The 13,951-nt window shown below is 40.1% G+C and overlaps 1 long non-coding RNA gene across 1 annotated transcript; it reads right to left on the minus strand.

The window, feature by feature from the left end:
* Window positions 1–11,212: 11,212 nt before the first annotated feature.
* LOC121875126 lies at window positions 11,213–13,951 on the minus strand. The gene is made up of 2 exons (XR_006090553.1): window positions 13,758–13,951; window positions 11,213–13,248 (listed from the first exon to the last, which is right to left on the minus strand). It is a non-coding gene; the product is annotated as an uncharacterized LOC121875126 (long non-coding RNA).

Consider the following 13,951-nt stretch of genomic DNA (forward strand, 5'->3'; position numbering starts at 1 on the left):
AGTGAGTCTTGAAAAGTGACAAAAAAGTACAGTGATGTTCTTCTTGTGTGTTCATCAGTGAAGCAGTAAAGTAAAAGTTCACATTCCAGTATTATCACTAGGGGAGTGAATAATATGTTGAGTAGTATTGGAGCAGTAATTTTGAACAGTATTTCAAGAGTTTTTTGTGTATTAGAAGGTCAGTTAGGAAGTAATCCGTTGTTTTTGAAGGTGTGCACTGTGCCCGTGTTGTGTAGCACAGTGAGTTGTTGTGACCTCCAAGTATGATGGCCGTCACAAGAGGACAGTTCAGGGCAGCCAGCTCAGAACCTATGTCCAGTAAGTTGATGTGTAGAGTTGAGAAGTATGTGGGTGGAGACAAGTTCATTCACAAGAATGACACCCTGGTCTCGCCACCAGTTGCTTCATCAGGTGCGTGGCCTGATGGACAGGGAAGTGTAGAAGGGAAGAAGAGTGAGGAATGCCTCTCCTGCTAGTTATGTGAGAGACTGGCATCAGTGTTGCCGAGATTTCTTTAAAGGGTTGTAGACCTTTGACTCGAATGCATTGGTTGTTGATGTGCATGGTGAAGGGTGATGTTTTGCATATTTGTGTTGCAATTGAGAAGTACAATTGGTAAGTGAGAGAGTGTGTTGTTGCCTTATATCAGTAAGTTGTAGAAAGTGAGTATGTTGTTTGCCCATGTGAGTGTGGAATGTGGTGAAATGGGAATGTTTGTGAGTATGTAGGTGTTTGTGAATTTTTTTTGTTGATTTTTTTTTCCAGAGAGGCATTGTCAATTGGCAGTACAGACACAGAGATTGGAAGATGGATTGGCTGTTATGCAACCATCGGATGGGTATCTGTTACCAGTTAAGTAAAGATACCAGTTGTGAGTTCTCAAGTTTTGTGAGTTAAGTCCTGATCAGACTTGTTGTTGTGTATAGGAGTAGTGTTCGTGACTTTTAGGTGGGGTCGGGCATGGTATGTATGGCACTGATTTCGCTTAATGGCAAATGACATAAATACAGATAGTTTTTTGGTTTGGTTGTGCTCCCATAAGGACCGTTTCATTTTGCATCGTATTCTGGGGATTATCGCCGCTCGTTTGGGATCCCTCGAAGGTTGCTGCCTCTCGCGAGTAGGACAATGACTCTTTCGTTTAAAGTCATTCAATTCATTCCTTCGACTTGATGGGGTCTGTTCATCTACGTCCTAGCTTGAGAAGTCTAAGTTAAATCTCAGTGGTGTCGAGTAAGCATTTGATTAATCTCCTTAGAGTGAAACTTTTGATATGAGAAGCTGTATCTCCAGAGTGTGTATTGTGTAAAAAAAAAAATTATGCTATGTATGTAACCCCATTTTTATGTTTTTCTTTATCATTACATTATTCCTATTTATGCTTAATTATCTGTATTTTGTTTCCCTATGTAATGTTGTCAATATAATAGATTGCGTTTTTTAACTACCGTTTATCCCATGTATGTAACCATTGTGTTCTTGTTTTGTTGTCTTTTGTGCCAGATGCCTGTAATAGTTTTGATGTGTTGTTACGAGTGTATGTAGTGTGAAATCGTGACGAAAGGTAACAGTTATTTTAAAGAATCTGTGTAACTACTGTACATGTTTAGCGAACGTTACCGCATAATAAGAATCTTGGGGAAAGTGGGAGCTTTGTCATGGTCACATTGACTGCTAGTTTGTTTTAACTAATGATTCTTATTAAACTCCACGACCGCAAAACATGAGAGGGTAGCTGGTTAGCTATCCCCTAGAAGAAGCGTGTTTTTCCCATTCGATGTTTGCAGTCATGATCCCTCCCAGTAAGTCCCGCCTTCGAAGACAGTTGTCAATGCATTTTTCCACTTCTGCTGGCAAGCTCAATCTTGAATTAGTCTGTGTATATCAACTTTAGTAATTCGCCAGATCTTTGTCAACTGAGGGTCATCCTTGAATGAGTAACAGTTGGTTTGTATGTAATCTCTATCATTGCGTGAGTAGCGATCGCTGGCAACTCAGGGGTATATATACCACGGGACCGGGAAGAGAGACGTCCCCCGTCATGTCCTCTCCTGTTTGTCCCCAGGTATGTACTGTAGATGTGTTCCTAGCCATTCAGCTTGACCTAGTCATTGTAGTGAATATCAGTGTTCATGCTTTAACAGTGGAATTGTCATTCACCCAGTGTGAGAAGTAATATAAAGTAAATGTCGTCGGTCGTTTCCAGACGAGAGATTTGTTGTGATGGTGTTGTCATCATGCTTCCCAGTCCCTTGCCTCCCTCCCCCGTCACGTCCTCTCCTGTTTGTCCCCAGATCTAATTTGTGGTTCTTGGATCACCCCACGACTGCCCCGGAGCCAGTAGATACCCCGCAGGGATCAATATATGCATTGATGTCGGTGATTCAACATGATCGAAACGGCAGGTCCACCTCGTGGGCCGAGGGCCCCAGACCCGCCTCGTGTCGGAGTGTAACCGACCACAACAGCAGTCATCAGTTGTTAGAGGCGCCAGTGCTATACCCTGGGATATGCCTTGGAGTTATGGTCCACAGTGTGGTTCTATGTGTTTGTTAATAATTACCCCATGTTGGGTAGTGGACCCATGTATTTGTTGGTATCAGTATTAACATGTTGTGTGTGAGTGCATCTCCTATGCACCACCAACACTCTGGGGAGTATCTTAAGTAAGGTTGTCTTATAACTGGATGTAATGGAAAGTGCCTCGTAATGTGTGAGAAGTAAAGTTGTCCTCTTGGGGCTATGAATAAAGCCTGGTAACTGTAATGAAATGTATCACCAGTAATGTGGGTGAAGTAAGTACCCACTTGGAGTGGCAGCTTGTTCCGTCCCCCCCTTACACCACCACCACCACAACCACCACCACCAACAACTACCACCATCACAACAACAACCACCATCACAACAACCACCACCACCACCACAACAACTCATCACCCTTCCAGTATTTGTCAAGAATTGGATCCAAAATGATGTCATACTCCCGGGATCAGGTCGAGCCTCCTGAAGACCCCTGCTTCATGCTTGATGACGCAAGTATGAGACGTGAACCTTCCTCAGGCTCCAGGCGATAAGATTATAAATTGTACATGCAGGAGGGCGGGACCGGGTGGGTGTGCCTGGAGGAGGGCGGGGAGCGGCAGTGGGTGTGTCTGGAGGAGGGTGGGGAGCGGCAGTGGGTGTGTCTGGAGGAGAGCTGGGGATCACTGGGTCCTGGTCGCCTTCATCTCTCTTAATTATTCGTCGTTTGGTCAGTCAAGCGAGGGAGCAGCGGCTGAACTGACCAACACTTGGCCGGCACTGAGACCAAGATGACCAGGGTGATGTAGGGAGGAGAGGGAGGGAAGTGAGAGGTGAGGGAGGAGTGAGAGGTGAGGGAGGGGAAAGAAAGATGAGGGAGAGGATAAAGTATGGAAAGATGGAGGAGTGTGAAGTGGGGAAGGAGACAACATAGAGAGAGATAGAGAGAGAGAGAGAGAGGTGAGGGAGGGGGTAATAATTTAAAAGACAAAGTAAAAGGTGAAAGGGGAAGAAGAATTAATGAGAGAAGATGGAGGAGTAAGAGGTGAGATACAAGGTAATAAAGTGAAATAAATCGAAGGCATGAGAGATAAGAGAAGAGGTAATGAACTGAAGGAAGAAGAAGGAGTGAGAGGTGAGGGAGGATATAATAAAAGTGTGTCATCGCTGTCGTAAAATGTTGTCATGAGGACGAAGTGACGACCAGCGGTTGATTGACAGTCGCTGCCAACACCGTTTTATTGCAGGAGTCGCTCGCGCGCTATTACTGATATAAATTTCGTGAAATATTCGTGGATTTTTTTTTTTATGGAAGAAGCAATTTAAAGTGTGATTATGGAAGGTCGTATTATATAAACTTCCAATTTCAAGTTATTATATTGAACACCTCCTAAAGACGGGTATACTGTACAACACCTGATAACTAGTTCATATAGTTTTGTAAATACGATTCATTTAATTATATACAACTAATAATTATGTCTTAAGTAACATCTAACTTTCCCAGTCAATTGTAGGTAATGTTTCTTACGTTGGTGTTGGCAATAATAACTACAAGTGATCCTATATTGAAAACCGTTCATTGCGCCTTAAGGCTGAACTCGCCCATTTGATGTGAGTGTTGGTCCTAATGGTGTATCGGAATTCAGCAAATCAGAGCTACATCATGAGAGAGGCAGGTGGGTGGACGGTCTTAATGAAGGCTTTCTCAAGGCTCTCGTGAGAAGAGCTCTTGAAAATTGCGTCGTCGTTAGAAAGAAAGAATGAAAGAAAAGGAAAGAAAGAAAGGGACATTTTAGAGTAGGAAATATAATTTATAGATCAAGACCAGCGGTAATGGGAACAAACTGATATATGTATTAGGGAAACAAGAGGAAGAAGGCTGGAGACTTTATCTAGGTTAAGTGAGATCAAAATAGGTCATGGGTAGGAAGCCTCGGGACTACGTGTAGGTCAAATGATGGGAAACGCAGCTCCATATAAGCTTCATGGGTTATGCCCTATGAGCTAGACAAGGTCAGGGTCTTATGGGTCATGAGAAGGAAACTGATGGCTTCATGTCTCGCAAAAGTCATGAGCTAACGTGAAGACTTTGGACAGCTTACTCCTCGAGGCAAACTTGGCGAGTTCTGATGGTCTAAATCACTGGTCCAGGATTGTTTAGATTGTTGAGGTAAAGTTCCTGTGAGAGACCAAGTACCATGCCGCCGTCTGCTTAGATTGGTCCCAGGCGTAATGCACCCGAGTCCTAATGGGTCCTAATCCCAATGGGTCCCAATCCTAGTGGGGCCCCAATCCTCGTAGGCCCTAATCCCTTATGGGCCTTAATCCTCGTGGGTACTAATCTAAATAGTTCGTGATCCAAATGGAATTGAGTTCTATCGGATTCCAATCCTTTGAAGGCCATAAAGTTAATGGGCGTTAATGATAGGATGGCAGTATGGGATTATCCTCCTCTAACGCTCGAGTGTTTAGTGACTAGAATCAGTAACTCAGTATTTATAGAACAGAATACAATACCATTTACACTTACTTCACATTGATTGACACAAGAAGTATTTGGACTGGAGTTATGTAAATATTGATCGATAATAATACTATATAAACACATTTTAATTATATTGCACTAGTATGATCATTTAGTTTCAAATTACTTGATATATCTTCTTATGATACTTAATGAAGTTTCTCTCGTTGTAATTTTTTCGTGATTTTTATATATGTTATATTAGAGAGTTATTGAAGAAGGATTGCAATGGACGTCAGGTGAGATGTTTACCGTAAAAGACTGGAAACTATTTTTTTGTGATTATTGTCTTTGATGAAAAAAATATTTATAAACGCTTAGTAAAAACTCATCTTTGTGGAAATTAAAATCATAAATTACTTTTAAATTGGTTTTCACGGTCGTTTAGAGAATAGTGGCCATACAGTACAGTGTTAGCGGTATCCAGCGAATATCTCTGACGCCAAATTTAAAAAGATTGTTATTGAATATTAGCCAAAAAAAATCAGTAAGGCTTTTTGGACAGGTAATTTTTTCTAGATTTATTTCATTTTTGGTTGTTAATTTATTTCTCACTTGTACTAGACGTTAAGTTTGGGAAGTGTTTGTTGTGGTTAAGCTACACTATGGAAGGGTAAGAACATCACATGAAAGTTAAAGTATAGAAGACATCAAGTAGTCAATGGTGTTTTAATGAACCTGTTCTTTAAACCACCTAAATATACTTATACATTAAAACAAGCAACAAAGACAATGTAAAACCCGTATTTCCCCGTCATAATTAATTGGTGATTTTATGATTGTTTTGAACTTTGACGTGAATATCAGCGGTACATTTGACGAACAAGCATTGAACACTTACCGTCTGTTACCTCTCTGAACAAGCGATATATACTGTATATAGCAGTTCCATCACTCTACAGTAGCTTACATAAGGGACTATGAACAACACATGATAAAGTAATTCCCAAGTAGAATTCACACGCAACATTTTCTGGCTTCTATTTCCCCCAACCTCGCGTCATGTTGGCTCCATTTGGCTTAAGCGACCGAATGTTTTGTGTTTTCCTCAGTCACCTCGGTCTTCCTCAACCCAGAGACGAGGAGAGAATATAGATGAGCCTTGCATGTGAGCGCCGACCCCGGAGTTTCTATTTTGTAAGTGAGGAGAGTCGTAGTGAGGCTAAGTGAGGACAGTCGTAATGAGGCTAAGTGAGGACAGTCGTAGTGAGGCTAAGTGAGGAGAGTCGGAATGAGGCTAAGTGAGGAGAGTCGTAGTGAGGCTAAGTGAGGAGAGTCTTAGTGAGGCAACACACCTGAGAGACGAAGATATGAAGCCTTTGCCGTCAGTGTTATTGTTGCTTCAGTGTTTCTCTGTGGTGCTTCAACAGCCATAAGATCTTGAAGCACGTACTGTTATCATATTTAAACGGATCAATACACTTAATAACTAAGGAAGGTAAATCATACAACAGGAGTCTATGGTGGGTGATGTAGCCTCCATCGACGAGCAATCTTCAAAACGTCTTTATTTATTTATTTTTCACTCATATCTCCTCTGTTTATCATCTTTTCTGTGAGGCTTCTTCTCTTCTCTCTCTTATCTCTCTCGGGTAATATTGAAGTCGGTTCCTTCTCGACTCTGAATAAAAGAATCTCTCGTAGGCTGAATCAGTATGGCACAAGGATAGGTTCTTATGGCTGAGCGTGTAGAGAGATACCAACTTTACAGGACTTCGCTTTCACATCAGGAGAGTCGAAAGAATGTTTTGGCTATAGTATCAATTCGTGGCTGATATCTACTCTTGCGTTAGCTCCTGTAGAAACCTGTCTATTTAAGTTAAGAATAAGTTTTGATAGTTTTCTTTAAGCTATACAAGTTTTTTTTTCAATAATCCTTCTCCATTTTTACTGTTGTTCCTTATCATCATCAGCTAGTTCCTTATTCTCTGTTCTTTATTGCGTGTTTTTTATTATTGTAGTTATTTCATTTAGTTCTCTCTTTAACTTCTTTCATAAATTTCATCCCCCCGAAAGTTTTCTCATTTATCCTTGAGTACAATTACCCCGAGATATTTTACCAGTCTGTTTCTTAATTTATTGGTTGTTATTGGTTACTTATACCCATGCGATCACTTATGCCCATACCGTTACTTATGCCCTACACCACCACTATTATGCCCACACTATCAATTATGACCCATACCAACACTTCATTCATTAGTTGTTACTATTGTTTTATTTTTTTGGCCAGTCTCTGCCCACCACACTCTGCCTCCTTTATTCATTCTCACTGTCTAGCTGACCGTCATCACTGCTCGGGGTCTGCTGCTAGAGGGAGCCACAAGGGTAATTGAATGTGAAGATATAAAACTTTGATGACGGGGCCACCATCTCCAAGTGACCACTCTGACCCCAGCCGACGAGACAGGGCAGTGAAGCGTTTCTTTCTCTTCCTCCGCCCGCCTCTTCTTCTCGTCCTCTTTATTATTTTTTTCCTTACATTCTTTATATTCTTTCTTAGACTTTCTTCATCCCACTTCTTTCACCCGTAAGACTCATATAAGAATTTTTGCCCGAGGCGTAACTCCGGTAGTTAGAGACGACTTACAGACAGGGAATAAAGTCCAACGACTCATAAAGTGTGTTAGGCTGAGACAAACTCCTCTCTGGCATCTACGACTCAGCCACGACCACACCGTCACGACCACACCAACGCGGAGGGCCATGCCGTCACGATCAAACTAACACGACCACACAATCTCAACCACACTGTCCACACCGACAAGACCACACCAACACGACCACACCGTCATGACCACACCAACATCAGACAGTAACCATCAACCTTCATGGCAGGTCAGAAGGATGAAATTTAGGCACACGAAAAGTCATCCACTAAAACACACTACAGTGAACCCTCCCTATAACGGACTGCTCTCGTCATATAGTAGCCCCCCCCCCCCATAGAATCCGTTAAATAGAGACTACACTATGATATATTTCTCTCCTTCATTATATGTAAACTATGCATAATAGCCATAATGGTGAGATGGTAATTATACACTATACTCAATGTTGTAAAGTATTATTAAGTAAGCAATAGTATTATACGTTTGGTCAGGGGAACAATCATGAGAGTGGTTCCGTAAATCATTAAGCCACACAGGTATTAGCTGAGTGGTCAGGTGAGTCGTGGCTATTACCTATATTACCATGATGATTACAATTAACTTAAGGAGAAATTACAGAGACACTTGATATTAGTAAGTGTGTCTTGTTTTGTTTTTGCTGTTTTTTTTAAGTTAATAGAGTGTGTGTGTGTGTGTGTGTGTGTGTGTGTGTGTTGTATGTGTGTGTGTGTGTGTGTGTGTGTGTGTGTGTTGTGTGTGTGTGTGTGGTGGCTGGGTGTGATGACTGGGTGTGATGGTCGATGATGGCCAGGTATTATGGCCAGATATGATGGCTGGTGTCCAGCTATATCAATATTTGCTGATGAGGTCAATTTGTAGGAAGAGAAGCCAAATGAAATTAAGCACCTGGATAGTTGATGACCAAAGGTCTTAGATGTTGTTCTGAAATAGGGTGTGTGTGTGTGTGTGTGTGTGTGTGTGTGTGTGTGTGTGTGTGTGTGTGTGTGTGTGTGTGTGTGTGTGTGTGTGTGTGTGTGTGTGTGTGTGTGATTAAAGACGAAGCTATATAATTCCCGACAAAAACAATAACAAGTTCCAGTTGACAGTGTTCCTTAAGTAGCGCTAAAGATGTGTTCCTTGAAAGTAGCTCCAGATTCTTTAAAAGCTTTCCAAACTTTCGTCTTCCTCACAAGTATAGTCAATGTCAGGTTAGGTTAGGTTAAGTTAAGTTAGGCTAGGTTAGGTTAGGTTAGGTTACATATCTCCTTCGTATGATATAACATAACCACAATTCTTAACCCGAATCATTTAACATAACCAAAAATTTAACTCGAATCATATCCTAATTAATCTACCAAACACTGTAAGTATCTTGTGTTCTTATTAAATAGAATATAATATAAGAATAAAAATCGTCAAGGCAGTGATAACAAACCTTGACTTTCCATCCCTGAGATACAGAGTCGTCCCAGTCTTGAGTTACTACTGGAGGTGTGTGTGTGTGTGTGTGTGTGTGTGTGTGTGTGTGTGTGTGTGTGTTGTCGTGGGTATATGAGATGCGAGACGATTTACATTTAGTTCTTGATAAACCTCCATCATTTAGCCTTAACTCTATAAAATGGAATATAATAATGGAATATACTAATAGAATATACTTATGGGATATATTAACCATTAAACACCAAAGTAGAAAATTGTGTAGGATGCTGATAGAGTTTCTTAATAAATATTCTGCTAGAGTTTACTGAATCACGGTGATTGGCAAAAGGTTTCAGAGATATTGGAAAATCACTTACTTTATTTCCCTGGGGTATTAAATAACTCACTATTATTCTCTACATGGAAACTGGTAGTGATTTATTAAGGTGATCTATTTAAGGTGAGGTAAATATTAGTTTGAAATATCTCATAATGGGTTAATTAAGTCTTTTATTCTTAGCTACTTATTGAATATAATTTGACAGGTGGAAGTATTCTTAATGACTACTCAGGTAATTAAGTACACGGGTAACTAACTACACAGATGAGTATATTAATTACTCAGGGATATGGTGTTTAATTATATAGTTCAAGATTTATTATAATTACCAAAAAAGTAGAAAAAAAGTAAACAGAGTGAGTAAGGAAACACCAATTTCCTTCCATAGATAACATTGATAACGCGTTCGGCTTTGTTTACTCATTCATCATGAAGACGAAGCCAGCGGTGTGAGGAAACGAACACATACGTAAAACAAATACATTATTATACTCTACAAATACTTGTTATAATTTCTGTATTTGTACGAAAGATCATAATCATCTCCGCCAGGGAAGTAACTACAGAAAAATTACTCTGAGAAAGAATATTATAATTTAATCCAAAATTTGAAGAGAAAGAACAGACAGACAGAGAAACAGACAGACAGACAGACGGACAGACAGACAGACGGACAGGCAGACAGATGTATATATAAGCGTTTGGGATCTTTAATAAACAGGAAAGTGTCAGCCTTTGTATGTTGAAGGGAACCAGTGTACTCATGGAACCTTGATCGACTCTATTAAGCTGAATTTCTTTTTTATATCTTTTAGTAATGATTAGTTAGGTTAGGTTAGGTTTGGTTAGGTTAGGTTAGGTCCTGCCCTATCCTCCTCCTCCACCTTTGCTAATCCACCCTTCACTTCAACCACACCTCCTCCTTCCTCCACCCACACTATTTTCCCACTTCTATCACATCTCTCTCTCTCTCTCTCTCTCTCTCTCTCAGCTTCCCTCCTCCACCAGCTCTTACTCCCAAGGGCCATTCAATTTAGCTTTCGAGTCAGTCACTGTACTCTAGTCTTCTCCAACATGATCGATTTTTTTTTAAACTTCGTCTTTCTTTAGTAAAACACACAACCTAACCTAACCTAACCTAACCTAACCTAACCCTTACACAAGTCTCCCAGTGTATTATAATCATATATCACTTTAGATCATAAATAAATAAAGTAAATAAACAAATTAATAAAAACGTGAATAAAAAAAAAAAAGATTGAGGAATAAGATAGAAGACTGGAGTGAACTTTGTGAGGAGACTTGTAAGGCGCTGCCGAGACAAGAGGTTGTGGTAAGGGTCGGTGGCGTGTCTCAGTCTTTCTTCAAAAATAATATGAGAAATACTCCAAGATTCTCACTTTCCTCTCTCACCCCTCTCAGTTCTCTCGTCGTTCTCTTTCTAGTGTTGAACAAGTAGTGTTGAACAAGTAGTGTTGAACAAGTGGTGTTGAACAAGTAGTGTTTGTTTATACTTGACGACATGGTGTGTTTACATTAGTCTGAGTTGAGTTGGTAAATTGCCATGTGATGGAATTAATTAATTAACACAGAGTATTACTGACCGGGTAGAGCTAGACCATGTATTGTACTGGTCTCTCTCTCTCTCTCTCTCTCTCTCTCTCTCTCTCTCTCTCTCTCTCTCTCGTTAATTGTCTCCATGGCAACAAGCGAGTGCTTCACCCTGTTAATGCGATGTTTACTAAAAAAACACACACACCAAATAACACTACAGGATAAGATAAACATGACAAGTAACATTACACTTTTATTCGTTATTGTAGATACAAATAGAGAGTTGAGTGTGACTTGGGAAGAATATCATTATCTTGAACATTAGTTAATAAACCAACTTGAACGAAAGAATCAAAAATATTTACTTTATGATAAATGATTCTTATGGCATCAAGGTTACTCAGGAATCTTATATTACATGTGAGTTTGTTTGACTAGTATAAAGAAATAATTACATATCGAAATTATAAAACTTTTGATATATTTACAAATTTGGAACAGGTGAATGATGAACAATGGATAATTTGGTTCACAGAAAGAAAATAAATAAGAAACTTGTGATATAGAGAACTAGGTGGACTGTGTCGATACTGAACAGGTTAAGCAAAAAGAGAGACAACTGACTGTGCGTTAATAGTGTCTGTACATTTATCACTTCATCTTTCTGTGGTAAAACTTGTCACTGGAGAATTAAATATCTCGTCCCAGTGGTGTGTGGTCAAATGGGCCCGCTGTCTTAATGGACACTTAGTACATAACTTAACCTAACCTAACCTAACCAGTAAGAATCCAATATATCTTGGCCTCTTAGGACTAGGGGCCCATCAGGTTAGGTTTGAGGCTGGGGTCCAATTAGCCAGTAACACACCTCGTCCAAGGCCCTTCTCGACACCTCTCTTATTTTCACTTGAACATTAAGAAAAGTATTAAACTCAATCGTTTATATTCCCATTATGAAGTATTTGACATATCTTGTGTTGTATCTCCTAGAGGAACATGTCTTAATTCTATACATGAATCCGTCTTTACTACTCAATTGTTATTGTTTCTCACGACAGATCTAGACACCAAATGTTTCTCATTATCTCAGTTCATGTTAGACCTCTGAGTAGAATATTGACTTAGTACTTAAAACACACTTTAAAGTCAATTGAGACATACACTCATATATGTCATACATTGAGTGACTTGCAGGTCTGTTTTTTGTTTTTTTTCATTACAATTATTATCGTTTTAGTCTTTCGTTAAAATTTGTGTTGTGTGTGTGTGTGTGTGTGTGTGTGTGTGTGTGTGTGTGTGTGTGTGTGTGTGTGTGCTAACAATAGAGTTTATATAAGTGTGTAATAATAAATACAGTGAATATGGTGCTTTATCATGGTGAGTAACTAATATTGATATAGTGAATATGACGTAAGGTGATGGTGTGAGACTGATGTGTGTATGGTGAAGAATGGTGCTAATATGACTAGTGGGAGTGAATATGCAGTGCTAACCTGGTAAGGATATGGTGTAGTGTATGGTGTAATTATTATTGTATGACTATTATGGTAAAAGGTATGGTGTATATATTGTAGATCTGGGGTGTTATTATGATAGTGTATGGTGTAAATATATTAAGTGTACGTGACAGTTGAAAGTATGGTGCAAGTATTATAGATATGTGCTACTGTTATGGTGAAGTGAATGGTGCAGCTGTTATAGGTGTATTTATGTGTGATAATCTTTTTAAGGGTTATGGTGATAGTTGTCAGTGTAGTGTTATTATGTCACCATTATATAGACATCATCTAGTATGGTGTCTGCTATTTTAGGGTCTTCTAGGGAGCCGTATGTTTAGTGTAGTGGTGATATGGTGTCAGTATGGTGTCAACGAGTGATGGATGGTGTTGTTTTATGGTGTGGTGTGGTGTGGTGTGGTTATCAGTAGGTCATGTTTACTTCACCATTGTGTTTCTAACCCGTGAGATCCTCTTCCGTGGGCGTGATGATCCTCTTCCGTGGGCGTGATGATCCAATAATATTATCATTGTGGGCGTGTTAATCCTCCAGAGACACTAATATGGGCGTGGTCATCCTCCTTCAGAGGCATCAGTGTGGGCGTAATGATCCTCCAGGGGCGTCAGTGTGGGCGTGATCATCCTGTGAGGCTAACAAAGAAGGCGTAGTCAGCCAGGAGGGCGGCAGAGAGGCGTGGCAACATCTTCAGGGTAGAGTCGTGGCAGGAGGCGGCTGTGTTGACACCTTCTGCTACTTCTGCGTCCATCTCATCCTCGTACCTGTGGGAGGAGGAGAGAGACGGTTAGATAGAGAGAGAGGTAGAGAGAGATAGATAGATAGATAGATAGATATTATTTTACTATATCTGAAGATTAAACTCTCTAACCTAACCTACCCTAACATAACCTAACCTAACTAAGCCTAACCTAACCTAACCTCACGTAACCTAACCTAACATAACCTAACCTAACCTACCCTAACGTAACCTAACCTAACTAAGCCTAACCTAACCTAACCTCACGTATGTTATTACAGGTAGACTGCTAGATGGCCTTTAAAAATACACATTATCTTTAAAGTGAAGGGGGGGGAGGGGGAGGAGAATGAGGTGATTAGTATCCACATGATATCCACATCCACACTCGACCCCCTTATCCCCAATATACGATAATATTCTTAAAGCCACATAACTATATATAGTGTCTAATACCATTATATTTAATTAGTCTATGAGATATATTAGCATGATAAACAACAACAGAATGAACATGAATCCAAACACAAACACCTTCATGCCTCTAGAGTGACCTCCTCATCCTCACACCTGTCGTAAGAATCTTCCTTGGCCTCCAGTAACGCTTCCTTCGCTTCCAGTTTCATTTTGTAGAGCAGCAGAAGGTGGAAGACGCCCAGGCCGATCAATAGACCTCCTGTAGGGATATTAAATACCTGAGTTAAACTAATAAATTGTATATGTGATTT

The sequence above is a fragment of the Homarus americanus genome, unplaced genomic scaffold, assembly GCF_018991925.1.
Source record: "Homarus americanus isolate GMGI-L3 unplaced genomic scaffold, GMGI_Hamer_2.0 scaffold51859, whole genome shotgun sequence".
NCBI classification, from domain to species: domain Eukaryota; kingdom Metazoa; phylum Arthropoda; class Malacostraca; order Decapoda; family Nephropidae; genus Homarus; species Homarus americanus.